Raw genomic sequence first — 17110 nt, forward strand, 5'->3', positions numbered from 1 at the left:
AGATCCGTCTACTTCGCGAAACCTGTGCGGAGACAAAAGAGGCCTGACACTTGGAAAGTCATACCACAAGTAACTTTCTGTTCCACCGCCTACTCTATCCTCTAGACGATTATCTCTTTCCTTCGTCCCTTTGGAAAGGAAAATTTTCGACAGCACTATTTTTTACGAAGCTGATTTTAATTAGCGAGTAAATTAGGAGATAAAGGAATAGAAAAACGAAAGTGCTAATTGAGAAGTTCAATGGATAAGTGGTACAAGCTCATTGTTCTACAAGACGAGATAGATATATGACATGATACAAAAGGATGTGCAGTAGCGTGAATTTATCAAAAGAATTTTGTTTCACTGTTTGGAGGATCCAGATGATTATACGTTTTAATATTCATCGTTCCTAGTCAACGTTAAGTTAACTAGAACAACCAACTTCTTGTGCGTAACCAAATATACTGCGTGCAGATAATTATCATTGAAACTGTGTAAATTGAAAATAATATGGATATACACAATTGTATCTCGATCTCCATAAAGGCAATGTGTTGATTCTACCAAACACTCCTACGTGTTCTTAACAATGATAAGAAACTCGCCACTTTGCCTCCAGTTTTTTCAAGCTCAAAGACCCTGCCGTTTGTACTACTTTCCCCTGAGACTCTCAATTAACAATTAAAAGTTCTAACGTGATAGAAAAATTCCTACGACTGTCAGAATGTTCCAAGCGAACTAGACAGTACCATAAAGAAATCGGAAGAAGCGTACGATAAACTGACGAGACACCAAGCAACGAGAATTCTCAAACAGAACGAAAGTAAAGTCTCTTCTGAAAGAATATCGAATGCTCATTGCGATATACGAGAGGGAAGCAACGTTGCGCAAAGACGAACAAAAATGTTCTGCGATACGAGGCAGAGGCATCGAATACCGTTTACCGCTAGGAAATTTCGTTCGTCGAACGCATCGAAACGATTCCACGTATCCAACCCGTAGACTGGTCTGCACGTAGTAAAAAAAAAAGAAGCATCTTGAAACTGTTGAAAAGCAGAGCGGGGAGAAAGGGTAGCCATCCATTAAAAATTCACTCGACCGGATGACGACGTTTAAATAACCACCCCGCGGTCCCGGCCATTTTCTTCCTCTGCTACCCGTCGTTCCGTGGAAACATTATTTCATGCACCATAGCCCGGGAGAAGATTCTCGATGATGAAAATCGCGGTTTTCTATACCGGACCTCCATTTCCGTACGAAAGTCTTGCGCAATTTCAATCCTCTTTTTACGACCGCACGACCTCTCTCTCTCTCTCTCTTTCTCTCTCCCTCTCTCTCTCTCTTTCTCTCTCCCTCTCTCTCTCTCTTTCTCTCTCGTTCCGCGCTTTTATCTGCGAAACCCCGTTCCTGCCTGCTTTCCACTTCCACCGCCGAAAAAAAAAAAAAGAAGAACGAAGAGACTGGGAAGAAGGAAAAAGAAAAATATCGTAGAGACAGAGAAAGAGAGAGAAAAAGTGGGGAGAAAGAAGAAGAGGAGGATGGAATGGTAGCTCGATTTCTTTTCAGTTTATAAAGAGATAGACCCCGACGGACGGTTCTGAATCTCGATAGAATGTGCTGTGTGCCCACTGCTTATCCTCTTTTTTTCTCGCCCTCCTGCTCTTCAGTTCGGCCTCATTTCGCAGCCTGGCTTTTATCCGCGTATCATTAGTCCCCCCGTACTTCATTACGAAAATTTCCCATTCCCCGCCGTCTGTCCCGATCCTCTCCCTCTCTTTGCTTGCCTCCACGCGCCGGATCCCCACGTTGGAAATTAATTTCAACCAATACACCGTGACCCGATGTGTCGCGAATGAAAGGGAGCCGGGCGGAGAATTGCTCGTCAGGGGATCCATTGACGCCCATTTAGCGGTGGTATTCTGGAATACAAACCGCTTTCCGCGAGACTACTTCAAGATTAGGGAAGCTTCGGTTGTTGAATGGAGTCTGGTGTTGCGTTTTTGTATACTCTGATTGATGGTCCTTTTTGTCGCTTGTTAAGGCAGGATTTTGAAGAATTTGGAAATACAGTGAGAAGGTTCGACTTAATTTCCGTTAGAAAGAAATGATCAAGGAATTGTTGTTTAGCGTTTGATTACGAATCTCCAAAGATTATCGCGAGAATAAATAGTCTAGTACGTGTAAGTAGATACACTAACATGAACATATCATAAATGGTTATATAAAATGATTAAGTATAAATTATACCGCAGTGAGTGCGACTAAAGAAATGATACGATGAAAGTAGAAAATATATCATACGATATAATCAAACGTCAACTATATTCTAATCGTTATCACTTAGTCTTAATTCAAATATCATACACAAATCACAATCCACCCCAAACTGGCCATTACTGTCCACAATCACGCCCGCTGCCACCTAATCCAGTCCAAACAAATCAATCGCTATTCGTATACCATAATCAAACGACATCTCGAGTCCCATCTTCTCCCCAAACAACTCTGACAAAGCACAATACACCCCAAATTTACCATCACACCCGCACTGTACAATCACATCTATATGTATATATAATTAAACAACCATCTACCATTGTCACCTAATTCAGTCCAAACAAATCAACCCCTATTCCTACGCTATAATCAAACCACACGTCTAATCCTGTCTACTCCGCCTCGTTCGCTTCCCTAGAATCCACAACCAGAGAGAAGAACACACAGGGAGCGTGTGTGCGTTGCGATCCCCCTCGTATGAACGATAAAAGCGAAGAGGCCAATTAATGGACGATATTAGGTTCGACGTTCGGCGAATAAGCGTAAGGGAGATGCCACCACCAAGAGGAATGCTAAATACGCGATCGGTATCCAACATTAACCATAGCCGACACCCGGCTCCGTAGTTCCGGAAGCTCGGTACGTCAAACCAGGCGGATATGTTGGCCCGGTGCCGTAATATTAAAAAGCTCTGGCGGTTGCTGGCTTTCACAGGCAACCAAGAGGGAAACGGGAGAAGAAGCGAATATCGTGGGCGAATTTATGAAACTATGCATATGTAATGCGCAGTGTACGAAGGCTGGACTCTGTATGTGTTTGTACACGCGCGAGCGGAAGCGTGAAACGCGTCGGATTGCGGCGCGAAACGAGTCGGCTTACATACGCTAAGGGACGCGTGTTCCTGTCCCCTCGAGGCTGATTTGTAAATGGAAACTACCTCTAATTTCCGAAATGTAAACTCGTTTTATTTGCCTAGCTTGATTGTTCGTTTTACGTTGGTTTGTATATATTTTTGGTTGGAGAAAAGTTGCTGCTTTGTTGTTACGGGGGTGGTTGCATTTTCTTTAGCTTCGACCTGCAACCTGCGATTCAACGTGTGTGGCTGCCCTCATATTTGTGACATTGGAACGCGAATCACGTTCGTTGCTCGGCGCGGTGGCGATCTCTAACAAAAGTTGAACGAGTGAGAGATCACGCGATGACCGGTCACACTGAGGTCGAATAAAAGAATATTGCGTCCTTCGCTGGGATTTCAGGCAACTCTGGACAAATCGCCACTTGTTCCCTGACAAGTCTTTTCCCGGTAAATTAATCTGGAACAATATTTATGGAAATAGTATACGAATTGTACGAAAGTAATCCTCGCGCAAATAAGTTTCCATAAATTGAAGAGATCAATATAGACCGATCTGTCACGTTGTACATGGCGAACGTAACATTCTGAAAAATATCATCGAAAGATACGTTTGTATATAAAATACATTTGTACGGGGGAAATAACAATCATATTATATGAAAAAGAAAATTTTCATTATTAAAACGACATATAAAATGATCTATGAAAGGTTAAAATTATTTCTCGAATAAAGAGAGATTTAGAGAATTGAGAAAGTGAGATCAACTTAATATTTACGTTTATATAGAGTGTACAATTAAATTACAAAATAATTCTCGGAAAAATAAGAGTCTCCGATTAGACATTTTAATACAGACATAAATATCGATCTGGTTTCATTCAAGTAGAGCGAACGAAAGGGCGAAACTCGTCGCTACGTTGGCTCGCCACACACGACCCCGGCTGGTCGGCGTTAATTTGTCCCGATGCAGTGTCGGGGGCTGGACACGATAAATATTCAACTCGCGTGCTTTCTGGAGGTCGGCAGTCCTGGCCCGTGCATTTCCTTGCCACGTGACCACACGTCGATCCACGTTTCCCCGGTTTCTCTGTAGCAAATGCGGCTACGAAACGTACTGTTCCCAAAATGCGAGCAATTTCTTCCTAACAATAAGAATAAAAAATAAGGAAAAGGAAAACGAAACATAAAATCTCTTCGAGACTAAAATCCAAGATAAGTTTTTCGAACAAACAGAAAAGATAGTTTGAAGAGGATACTTTCCGTATGAAAGATAAATTTCACGATTCATCAATGTTTAACGGTTACACTGTACTTTGTAAAAATTCTTGAGCACACTGACGGGAAATCTTGCCGGGCAAACAAGTTTACCGAGAAAGGGATGAAAGGTTGCTGGAGAAAGCCGTTGAACGCGCCACCGTCCAAGAAAATGTATTTTCTGAATTAACATGCAGCGCATCGGCCCTATAAGTCTATTAAACGGTGCGATTATAAAGTTCGCGTTAGACGCCGTTTAATTAATTACTTTCATCAGCAGCGTTACTGCGAAAGCCGGCTGGAATTAATTTCCTCGACTTAACAGCGGTGAATGAAATCTTGTTAACAATGTGCTCGCCACCGTTGCACGCTGAATATTAAAAACTCGATCTATGACGTCGTGACGCGAGCAATTCGAAAAAAAGAAACACTACTTTGTATTTCTGTATTTACGTTTTATTAAGACTCATAGGGCTAAATATACGGGAGGAAAAGAGTAATTGTAGCGGGTAGATTAGGCAAATTATATTTAACTTTTATCGAAAAGTAATAGAAACTATTTGGAATACGTAGAATCGTTTATATTCGTTCGATTTAGATATTCGTGAATACAACTGAAGATCTATTTCGTCCCTTAAATATTATGAGAACTATTTTGAGCATTTTGTACATTCTCGAGCGTGATATATTTTAGCGAAACTTACGTGATTGAGAAGAAGACTCGTTAAAGCCAAATGTACAAGAAATAACCAGTATCATGGCAATCGATATTGTCAAAATGGTGAAAAAAGTAGCAGGCATACATATATTTAATACGAAAATAAAACAAAAAGGGAGAATGTAAAATCGATGGACGATATATTCAACTTGAAAATTGTTTCTCTATAAAACATGAAAAATGTGACTGATATTTTTTCCTGTGATCTTGAAATATTGATTAACAAAAATCATAAAAAAGCCATAGAAAGGGATATCGAAAACTCGAAGAAAAATTCTCCTATTTCAAATGAATATTCATTAACAAAACACGCTCGAAAAAATTCCATCAATTTCAAACCTTCCGGCCCATACGACTCCTATATACATCGCCCGTCGACTGCATACGATCGAGGCTTAAACGTAGTTAGTTAGACACTCGAACAACGCGGAAACTCGTATAATATTTCCCTCGATGGAAATTTCGCAGTGAACGCGAAGTCAAAGTTCGTTGTTCGACCCTTTCACGCGTCTAGGTGTCGCTCGGAAATAAAAGACGCCAATCGCACTCGTGTTTCCGCCGAGTCTTTGGAATTTTCCCCGTGAAACCGAGAGATTACGGAGCTGCGTGTAAACCTCGAAATTACGGGTAAATTTCAGGGGTGGCCTCGGTGATTCCTTGTAGAAAAAATGCGGTGGATCAATTAGCAGAGGGAAACAGACGACCCCACCCCTCGAAGGAGGGTGTACGACGAACGTAACCATGATGTTATTGGCGAGGCTGGTCGTTACTTTTATCGTTCCTCGAAGCTTGGAACACGGAAATCGGACGTGGATTACGAGGGACAGGGATCCTCCTACCCTTCGACTGGGAAACTTTTTCTACCCTAGAATAGACCCGATAATCGTGGCTTTTCCAACGGAATATCGTCAAAGCAGAGCGTGGGGAAATTTCATTAGAATAATCGTTTAGGGATATCATTATGACTCTCTTGGTAGAATTCCTTGTGTTTTCGCTGGCAAGGATTATGTTTAGGGGAGTAAACCTTTGTGAATTTTGTAACCATTCGATATTCTGTGACATACGTACAACTAATTAGTATTCAATGGGCTATTTTCAAAAGTTTTTAGTAATTGTAATGTGTCTTTATAATTTCATAAATTTCATAGATAGTAATGTATGTATAGTAATTCGGAGAATATGTTTTATACAACTTGAACAGAATATAGCGTACGTATAACCTGATTTCTCAGAAATCATTGCAGATATCTATATTTTTTTTCTTTTTTTTCTTTTGAAGTTACATGTTCTTATTATTCAAGTTAAATGAGATAGAGGAGTTGAATACTTAATGCGCAACAAAGTTTTCTAGAGGAGTAAAGGCAGCTGTCTCCTCTGATTTGAAATGAAATGAGATGTTCATTTTTTTATTCCACTAAACTTCACTGAAGCGAATAATTCTTTTTTTATCCTTCCTAACAATAGTCCTAGGGAATCTTGTTGTATACTAAAAGATTAGCTCATATGTCTCACTGAATTATAGAAAGAAAATGAAAACGATATCTGATTTCTAAGAAAACAGCACGTAACACTTCGTCTGATCCACCTATGTGAATCCTTCTTCATGAAGTGTGAATTCTTCTCCCGTTATAAAAAGAATCCTATCATTTTTCATACATCGTTTTGTCGAATGATAATCCAGAAACGAGTTATGTACTTTTCAGAGCGAGACATTCGGAAATTTCGATATTTTCGTAAATAAAAAATCTATAATCGGCATTCAATTGAACCACTCTATGCTTTGATTCATTCCTCTCTTTCTCTCTCTCTCTCTCTCTCTCTCTTTAAATTTCAAGTAATCGAATTTATACAGAACTCTTTCGCTCTTTTCATTGGTTCGCCGATATTCCAATTTTATACACTATCAGCAAGAACGACCTGGCAATCATTGCGTATTGATATCAGTCGAAGCTTGACCCATCTCTATTGACTTTGTCAGTTAGTGCGATTAAATTATTCGAGCATCGGTGTGGCGAGTTGTTCTCCAAACAATTTCGCAAGTCGCCGGGTCAAGCTTCGATAAACACGATTCATTAGATCATGGGACCGCCATTAACTGGTCATCATTTCAAACCGAATTTCCATCGTATCTCGATCGATTCGCATCCTATTCATCCGTTTCGATCGTAACACGCGCGTCGAGCAGCTTCCTCATTTTTCCTAATTCACAATACGAGCAACGATAATTTCACTGATCTTTAGAATTTTATACAGAAAACACTTTATATCTACATATTTGCGCATAAATGTCAGAATTGTTAAAGTATAGAGAGGATTCGGAAATACAAATAGTTTACTTTATTCACACACAACAGCTATACATATATATTACACTCTGAAGACCGCGATAACCTTCTTGCACGCACGCTTGTTGTCAACAGACTCCTCTAGATTCTTCTAACGGCTCCAATCGCCTTTTGTCTCAACTCAGATCTGGACGCCCTCTGATGCTTACACACACATTCACATGTACAGTGTAAATGTATCATCTACCTAACAAGAACAGGGAAAATGTCAGTTCCCTAGAAAATGCGATGGTTATCTGACATTAATGAAATAGTTAATAAAATAGAATTTTATATATATACAACAGAGAGATGACGATTCAAGACTATTTGTAACAGTTACAGAAAAATAGTAGACTTATTAGTTATAGATACATCGCTGACCGTAAGAAAACAATCGTTAGAAAATTCGAGTAAAACTTTACTTTGCCAGGCACAATGATACAAAGCAATTACGAGATTCATATGAAAATAATTAAGAAACGAAAGCGATGAAAGGCATTTGATTTAACACCACGAAATGTCCAAGTACGGTCGTCAGTATGCATCAGATTCCACAATCTGCTTAAACGAAAAATTCGCCCAGCAATTCCAAGAACTCTTCAACCGCTTTCGCGTAGTCGTCAGAAATCCAGCACCCTTATTTTCAAAGGATAGAGGGTCCAGCCACTTTCCTTCTTTCCTTAGAGCACCGAGTCCGATATTAATCATGGAAAACGCGACGAGATCTCTCGTCGACTGAATCCTCAGACGATGGTGATCGTCGGCGTGAGCCATCAAGACGAGCGTTCCGCGCGGTTATATTACCGTGGCAGAAGGGGCGTGCCCGGTACGTCAGGGTGATTTCGAAAAGAGCCGCGCCGCATAATTCCCTAGTTAGTCGCCTGCCGGCTGCCCGTTATAACCCACTCGGCGCAATAAACATTTGTAATTCGCGAATGGCTTGCCGGCGAGGGGCTGGCGCGGGGGTGAATCGCCGGCGTTAAAAGCTCAGTGGAAAAAATATCAGTAAATCTCGTCGCCTTGTTCCGCCGACGTAGAAATTAACGACGCTTCTCTTCTCGTTACCAGCCCCTCCGACCCCTCTGGCGTTCTCCTTTTTCTACCTCTGCTTTTTACCTCCCATCAGACTCCAACACGCTCGAAACAAAATGTGTTTGTCGCGAGTTTGTGTACGTGTGCGCACGTGGATTTTCGAGTATTACAACCGAGGACCGAGTACGCGACATGGTCACGCCGTGGTACAGGGTGACTCGTTTCGATTCGAACATTCTGTTCCTTCGCTGATGGAGATATAATGGTGATGATACACTGGGGTGATATGGACAATACGTGTATCTGTGGAACGTGACGTGAACAAGGTTGTTTGACGTCTCAGTGAATTGCTCTGGTATGGAAGTAGTGATCCGGGGATGACATTTTGTACGCGAGGGTGCTGATACAGGGTAATGAATTAGGGAAAGTTGGGATTTCGGCTGACGAGTTTTAGCAGCTTATGTATATTTGGGAACATTGTGTATCCGTTGGTAACGTTTATTTAACCGTAGTGTTAATATTCTTGTTTAACATCTTCTATCAGATAGCTAAAATAAATTACTCAATTTCTCATCTTGTGTGTGGGATAGAATGGTCTTTACGAGGTTATGCATTTGAGAGTGTAGTTTCAGTAATATTGTGTATCAAATTACCGATTGATAATATGGATTCTCCAGCTTAACATTCTCTGTCAGATAATTAGGTGAATTATTCAATTTCTCATCATCTGTTTGGAGCAACTATTTTTACGAGGTTATGAATTCAGGGCGGTGTATCCTTGGCTAATAACGTTAATATTTTCATTTAATATTCTATATATTGGCTAGTATAAATCGCTTAATTTCTGATCTTGGAGCTACGCATAAAATAAACAGTTTATCATTAGCCACAATAACGAAGATATTTGTGAGAAAAGTTAAATGGAACACCCCGTATAGAAGCCCAGAGGTGTATACATTTGAGTTTTCCACGAGAGTATATACGTCCGTGGAGAAGTTTACTCGCTGGTTATTATGTCTTACATCCAACAGTTTATTGTGTATTCGAGGTCGTATTTTTTTTTTAAGTCGTCGTAAGAGCATCGCTGTGAGAGACGTATTTTTTTAAATCAGGATTACCAAGTCATTTATACGTATTTCGTTAGTTCTGACCTCGTGATTCGAATTTTCTGCCTCTTAATCCCTCGATGAATATTTCCAAGTGCGTAGAAGCAAGGATTATTCACTTTAGAGTCAAGAAGTCATTATAGGAGTCTTTGTTCTCGCAACGACTCTATTTGCCAAAGGTTAAAAATGTTCATCGAACCCTTATAATCATTTAACAATTACTCTCTCGGTTAGCGAATTGCTTTCGATGAATTTTCAATGAAATATACTTTTATTTTAAATTAATTCTCTGGAAGAAAGCTATATCGTTCTTCCCTATCAATAAACAAGGACAAGTATTGTCTTGTATTAACATGTAACAAACTTAAAAAAATATTTATTTCTATCAAATACACTTAAAACAACTTCCAAACGAATCCAATCCAAACCACTCCTCATTATCCCTTAATTAACAATTAACAAGTTTAAGAAATACCTCTTTCCATCGAATACATAATCCAATTGACAGGTAACAAGCTTTGAGAAGATTCCTGTTTCGGTCAAACATATAACCTGATCAAAGCAATGCTCAACTAAAATCAACTCGCCTTACCCTTTACGGTATTATCTATAATGACATCCAGCTAATAACCAACAAACTCAGAAAGGTGTATTTCATCCAAACTCATGATCCAGTCAAAACAACCCCCAAATAATTATAAATCCAATTTAACGTGTCCCCTATAATATTATCCAAGCAACAGCCAATGAATTACGAAAAGACACGTATTTGTCCCCCAAATGCGCGATCCAATTAAACAAACTTCCAACTAACCCCACGTCCTATAATCTTGCACAGCTACCAAGCAATAAATTTAGAAGTAGGGTGGTTTCTTCCAAATGTATGAAATTAAATCCACCCCCCCCCCCACCGAATCTAATTCGACCCTTATAACATCAACTAACAACGAGTCGAAACAAAGCTCGACCAAACCCAACTCCCCGAGAAGCTGACGTCCATATTTCAGTTTCCATTGATCCGGACGAAAGTGCACTTCCGACAGCGGTTCCTCGGGGTGCGGGCAACCTTCTGGCGGGAACATCCGGCCCGCATTTATAATCGATGACACGCGGAGTCGACGTTGACTTGCGGGGCAGTAGCCGAGGCGTAGGTGTTTGCGATTTTCATTTTGCATCGTTCCAGCAATAATTGTTTACACCTCGAGGGCGCATGAAGGCTAAGTTAAACACGCTTGCCGCACCACGCGCACACACAGCCCGCGGACATGTACACTGCACACACTGTGTCGTCACACGTGCACACGTAAACTTGCCTGCGTCTGTGTAACCTTCTCTAGGAGGATTTTCCGCGCCGGGCACCACTTCTAACGACGACCAGGCGCGGGGGTGGGCGAGCAATTACGAACATCTGCTCTCTCGAGTCTACGTGCACACGTAGCGAACCGAGTTCCCGACCGGTTTTCGTAAGCTCGACTTTAATCCTTAAACGCGTCGCCGTCGCTCGTCAGCAAAGCGCTAACGTGTACGCGCAACTCCACGCAGCGCGGGAGAGTTGCGCTCGATTTTCAGACTTCTGCGACGCTTCTGATTATCGTTTTCGATGTCTGTCTGCAACTTTAGGGTGATTTTCGGGGGAAATTTTGTAACGAGAATGGATCGAGCGACGAAAATTGAATTCGAGCTTTAATGTTTGCCATTCTCGGAACTTAATTTGTTGAAATGCTTGAAAATTAAGGGTTATTACCATCGAGATGATTGAATATACCGTAAAAATGATGGTGATAAACATTCCATTCTGTTGGCGTCAGCAACTCCTACTTTTTAATTAATAAAATCATTTAATCAAACAAATAAATCTTCCTAGTTAATCGTTCTAATAGCTCTTTCCGGAAATTAAATTCTTATATCACATCCCTGTATGGAACGTGTCGTGAAAGACAATCGTGTAGCGGCACATGAGTTAGAGGACAATTCAAATCATGTTGTTGTTTTGCCTCGGAGTATCAAGATCGTTAGGATACACGTAATGTAAGAATAAATAAGCTCCGAGCAAAACAATATCGCCGCTACGTGCACCGTCGAACAAAGACGAATTTGAATTTTCCGATCGCGAGGAAATGAGTTACAGTCAGTTGTCGATCAGTTATCAACCAGTTATCAACGAATTATCAGCTATCTAATTACCGAATCATTAGCGATCCTATTTTACGACTTATACACTGTCTCAGCGAATCGGTTAGTACGAGCGTCTTTGCGAACACAATCTGTATACTAATTTATCATTTTAAATATATTCGACGGTTTCAACAACGAGCAATCTCGTCCATTAAACCTTAGCGACCAACCATCCTCTACACATAAACCTCTACAAACGTAACACCGCTTCTTTTTCTGTCTGGTTATCTAATTAACAAAAGTTATTTATAAAATGCATCTGTTTTAAATGAAACAATGTCTAAGCTTAACATTACGTTTTAGAAAATTGATTGATGAGTGTACGTGAAAAGGATAGGTCATAATACTGAATAATATCTCTCGCGATATTCTTCGAGGTACGTCAGCGAGTCTAAAAACTACCCCCTTCTGGGGCCATTATTCGCAAGGGTAGTTCGTTTCCAACGGCCAACACGACGATTAATTAATTCATAGGGCAGTTACACGACGTATTTATACGACGTATTTATCTTGCACGGCTTTCACGGGACGCGAGACAGCGTATTTCGTGGCGCGCGCGTGAAACGAAAGGGGGTGGCTATCGAAATTCGTAGCAAGAAGCCGCTCGGCTTTGTGAGCATGGTTTCCGAAAGATCCGACTCCCCTCTCTGGTGGGGAGGTTAACATAACTCGACATAATAGTGAATTCTGTGTGATTGAACGACGTCATTTCGCGAGGACAATTGGCCGAATAAGCAGCTCGAACCGTTTAATGGTACCATTTGTATTCAAAACTGGCCGACTGCGCCGAACACAGTGAGAAATATTGCGCGTCATTCATTGCAAACGGCAATTAATATAACAACTATACCGTCGGTGTACTTACGTCCTATACTACACGACTGAACGCTTCTGCGCGTGATTTAATTCTACAAACGAAATTTTAGAAGCGAAGAAGAGAAAAAGATGAGAGACGGCGGAATTTTGTTGCGCTTTTAACTTGTCTAACCTGTCAAGTCCAAATGTTTTATGAAGCATTCAGCCATTTTTGACTTGACACTGTTTCGTTAATTTGTATGTAGATTTATATAAAGAATGCAAACTAGTTTCCTTAATTATTAATAATTCTTCTAGAAACTTTAGAAAATACGTGCGAAAATACGAAAATGTTTCTTTCTATAAATATTGTTTAAAAGTTGTACTTATACAACGTTTTAGTTGTAATTAATTACTATACGATTACTTTCTCTGTAAACCTTTGCTGTTTTGCTGTACATAATTTTACCACTTATTGTTGTTACTAATCGTGTAATATATCGTTTGAAAATACATATGCTTTAGAAATATAATACTTTCTATATTTTTTAAATATAATTATTTAATTAAAATAAAATTAATTATTTAATAATTATTAATTCAATTATTTATTTAATTATTTAAAAACCTACATATGTATGTATACATATTTCAGGTTACTTTGATCCGCCTGTGGTACTGTTGCAAGATCCAATCTTCGCGGATTAAAACCGAGGTACATCGCAATTTTTTTAAGATTTATTTATAAACGAAGTGCATGGTTAACGTTAAGAATATACAATTTTCTGCTTGATGAGAGATTGTGACCGAAAATGTTCCCTTCGTTCAAAGAGAATTTGTCTGTCACGAATCAAAGCTGTCACTTTGTTATAATTAATGAAGAAGCTCGGTTGAATGTTACACAAATAGTTCGCTAATTAATCGATCAATATACTTCAAACCCCACTCTCTCATCGCTGTCAGTGTAAACCCGCGAACAAAGAGAAAGTAGCAAACTGTGAAACTTTTCCATTAAAATACGGACGGGAGTTACAATATTCAATTTAAAAAAGATTTTACATTCCTTCGTTATTGAAAACGCATCAGTAATTTGCCATAATTATTAAACGTCACTTAAAATATCTTTAAAAATCACCATCAAAAGACTACCTCAAAGGAACAGTCGAAGCCAAGTTAGAAGCGTCCATTAAGCGCCAAAGGGTTCAGAAAACGTCAGTCTTATTTACCCGGCTTGTTTCTGTGTAATTTGCAACCCATGGTTCTTCCTCCCCGTCCAGGAAGTTGCTGATGTACACACGTATAAACACGCGTACAGAAGGGGTGGTTCTTGCGTATAGTTCCGGCTCAGCGTCCCTCATATTGCAAGTATTATGCGAGGAAAACGTCCGGCCCGTGGGTTCCTTGCGTCCTCTCGCCAGTTTGCACGTATAAACGCGGCTTTTGTCCTCCGGTGGCCAGCCGAGTGTACCATGGAAATGGGCTTATTTCGCGTACGCGTGTGTATACACGGCCGCTGTACGTGTACGTACCGCTTCAGTCCACTAAATAAGCGGCCTGGGCTCATTCACGCGCGCGTTCTTCGCGAATGGTTCAATTCAAGCTGACGCGACTGTCCGGAGACCCAAACGGTACCACGTCCCCGAGCGCGAATATTTGCGGCTGGCCACGCAACAACGTTTGTACCCACCAATGGAGCCTTTCGTTAGATGGAAGGGACAGAATTCTGTTAGCGATAGTTACCGTTCGATAGATGAAGAAAACTTTCTCCTTTGAGGATTCAGAATGGTATCGATTGCGTACGATGGTTTAAGCGAGTTAACGCACGTTGCAGAGTTGGTTTGCGACTCGGAGTTTAACCAGCGAATCGTCGGTGAAGGACTAGAATAGCATAGTATTTTCGCGTAAGTTCAAATTAGTAGCTCAAATTGGATAAGGGACTGGTCACGTTATTTTCTTTTTTTTTTTTATTTTTTTAGAGTTGCGCAGGTAGTTCGAATTAGATAAGGAAGAATTGGGAGATGGAGTGTTATGTTTTTTATTTTTGGTTTTTCAGAATCTGTAGATAGTCTAAATTAGATAAGGGCGAGTTGAGAGATAGAGTGTCGTGTTGTGTTTTTATTTTTGGTTTTTAGAGGTGGCTGGCTAGTTCGACCTAGATAAGGGAAAATGGAAGGACGGAGTATTACGTCGTTTTTTATTTTCCTCTTTGAAGATGAATCGATGAATTTTGTCAATGTCTTTCTTTATAGAAACGTTTTTCACATTCCGCTTAGCTGATAAATAATACAGTGAGTATTTTTCTTTGAATGTTTTATATATTTTCGTATATTACGCATAGAATATACGCTCTAAATTTGCCATAAATGCACGACCTACCTATCGTCGGAAGTAATTCTCCTTACACTTTATTATACGCTTCAAAGAACACTAAAACTTTCCTGTACGATATTTATTCCTTCCTAGACAGTTTCCAATACCTCAGCTAATTATAATGCTCAGTGAATACATTATACGCTATAAACTACAAGAAGGAAGAATGTTAGAGAAGTAGAAGGCGAGAAGGGTTGGCTCGACCACCTAGATATTACGGCGCGGACCATTTGAAAACCGATAAACCGTAGGAGAAAATCGTCGTGGCCCGACATATCGTTTTTAACTTCCCTCCAACCCCTGTATTTCATCCCTCCTTTAGGTTTCGATCGGCAGTCGCGTGGAGGAAGGTAGCAAACCCTCGCAGGCAACGTCTATTTACCATAAAATAGAGTTTCCAGCTCTCCAGGTTGCGAGGTCTGCATCCCGCCATTTATTTCTTCCCCTCTTATCGGTTCATTCGCGATACGTAAGGGAAAATTCAAATCATCGTGCTGCTAGGCGTTTCCTCGACTTCGTGCGAGTTCGTTCGAACTGAAAATGTTCCGCGTTTTTTTTTCTCGCCCTCTAACGACGTTCCTTTCTTTCAACCTTCTCGCTATTGTATATTCCTGTATATATCGCACAATTTTTCTAACCTTCTATCATATAATCGAAATACATAAAATTATCGATATTTCTTTCAGTCGTTAATTTACTAAAAAAAGGGAGAAACGAGATGTTCGAGAAAATGGCAAAGATATGATAATTCTAAAGTCGAATAAAGAGAGAGGAAATTAGATGACATAAAATTGACTGACAATGCACTAAGTTTGAAAGCTGTACCTCCGCGAAACACGAAGAATGTGACTTATTAAACTTTTCTCCTGCGATTTGCATATTGCCAACCCTTCTCACCTTCCCCTACGAACATCTCCGCAATCATCCAAATATGAAACCTAATTTCTTTCCCTCGAACCAGCTATAAAACGCGAATCTTCCCCCGAAGAATATAACTTCGCCGTTGTCGTTCTCGTCGTAAAAAGGACGAACGACGGGATAAATCTCACTTTATAAGGGATGTGCGCCGGGGCCACGTACGAGGAGTTAGCGTCACTTTCATCGGTTCCGGAGCGGCGATACACTCGGTGTCGCGCGTACGAACCGAATCCTGCGACGTCGTCGCACAGACACCTTTCGAAACTTGTGGAAACTTCACGATATCGGAAGCACCGCGACCTATCTTCTTACTCTATCTCCTTCCATCTCATGTTACGTAACGAAAACTCAAAGATCTCGTTGCTCGCGATTTTAGTATCGCTCCGAATTGCACGATTTCCACAAAACTCACGCCTTTTGGCACCGTGCGGTTTCCCGGCATTCGTTTTTATGCTTTTCGAAAATCGATTCTCGATCAAGATAAACTACCAGTCGTCGATCGCTCGTAATTCCGAATGCGACACGTGTGTGATACGACTCTTTGGAATATGACGCTGTAAATGATTCAAGAGCGTTGCCGGGATGTGCGGAATTAGAGGAGAAATTTAAATATTTAACGATTCCGAGTAAATATCGTATCATGAACAGGAATTCTTGCTGGTTAATTCAACTGGAATATTAATTTTATATTTGAATAAGAATTCCTAACGTTGAAGCAGTATTTTGAATAATGAAGACTTAGGATAATGGAAAGAATTAATCGTACGATACGTTCGAATTTTTCTGCTGTTTTGGATTAAATCATTGTATTTTAAAGATGGTCTTCGTGTAGAGCTGCAATAAAAGAAATTTATGAAACTTGAAATCATATAATCTGGAACTTCTTGCACGATAATTTAATAGAGAGTAACATAAAAGTAGAAAGTAATAATATTAACGTACTTATAAGTTACAAGTTGCTTATAGACCTCTCTTCCACCAGTTCATGTCAACGAGGATAGTGAAATCACTTCTGGTCGCTAAAATTCGTTTGTAAAATTAACTTTCATTAGCTAATTCGTTATCAACATGTGAGAAAGTTTGTTAATGGTAATAGTTTGTAACTTTAACTGTACAATTATATTTGTCTCATTACCAAACTTGCTTGTTGCATGTACAAGAGAATGTATTAATATCAATGACTGGTAACTTGTAACTTGTATAACTTAGCTAGGAATATATTACTTCGATAAGACTATGACAGTAGAATGGATGTGTAAAGAACAGCCTGAAAGACACAAGATTCATACAGCGGAAAGT

This window comes from Bombus vancouverensis, chromosome 5 (genome assembly GCF_051014615.1).
Source record: "Bombus vancouverensis nearcticus chromosome 5, iyBomVanc1_principal, whole genome shotgun sequence".
Taxonomy (NCBI): domain Eukaryota; kingdom Metazoa; phylum Arthropoda; class Insecta; order Hymenoptera; family Apidae; genus Bombus; species Bombus vancouverensis.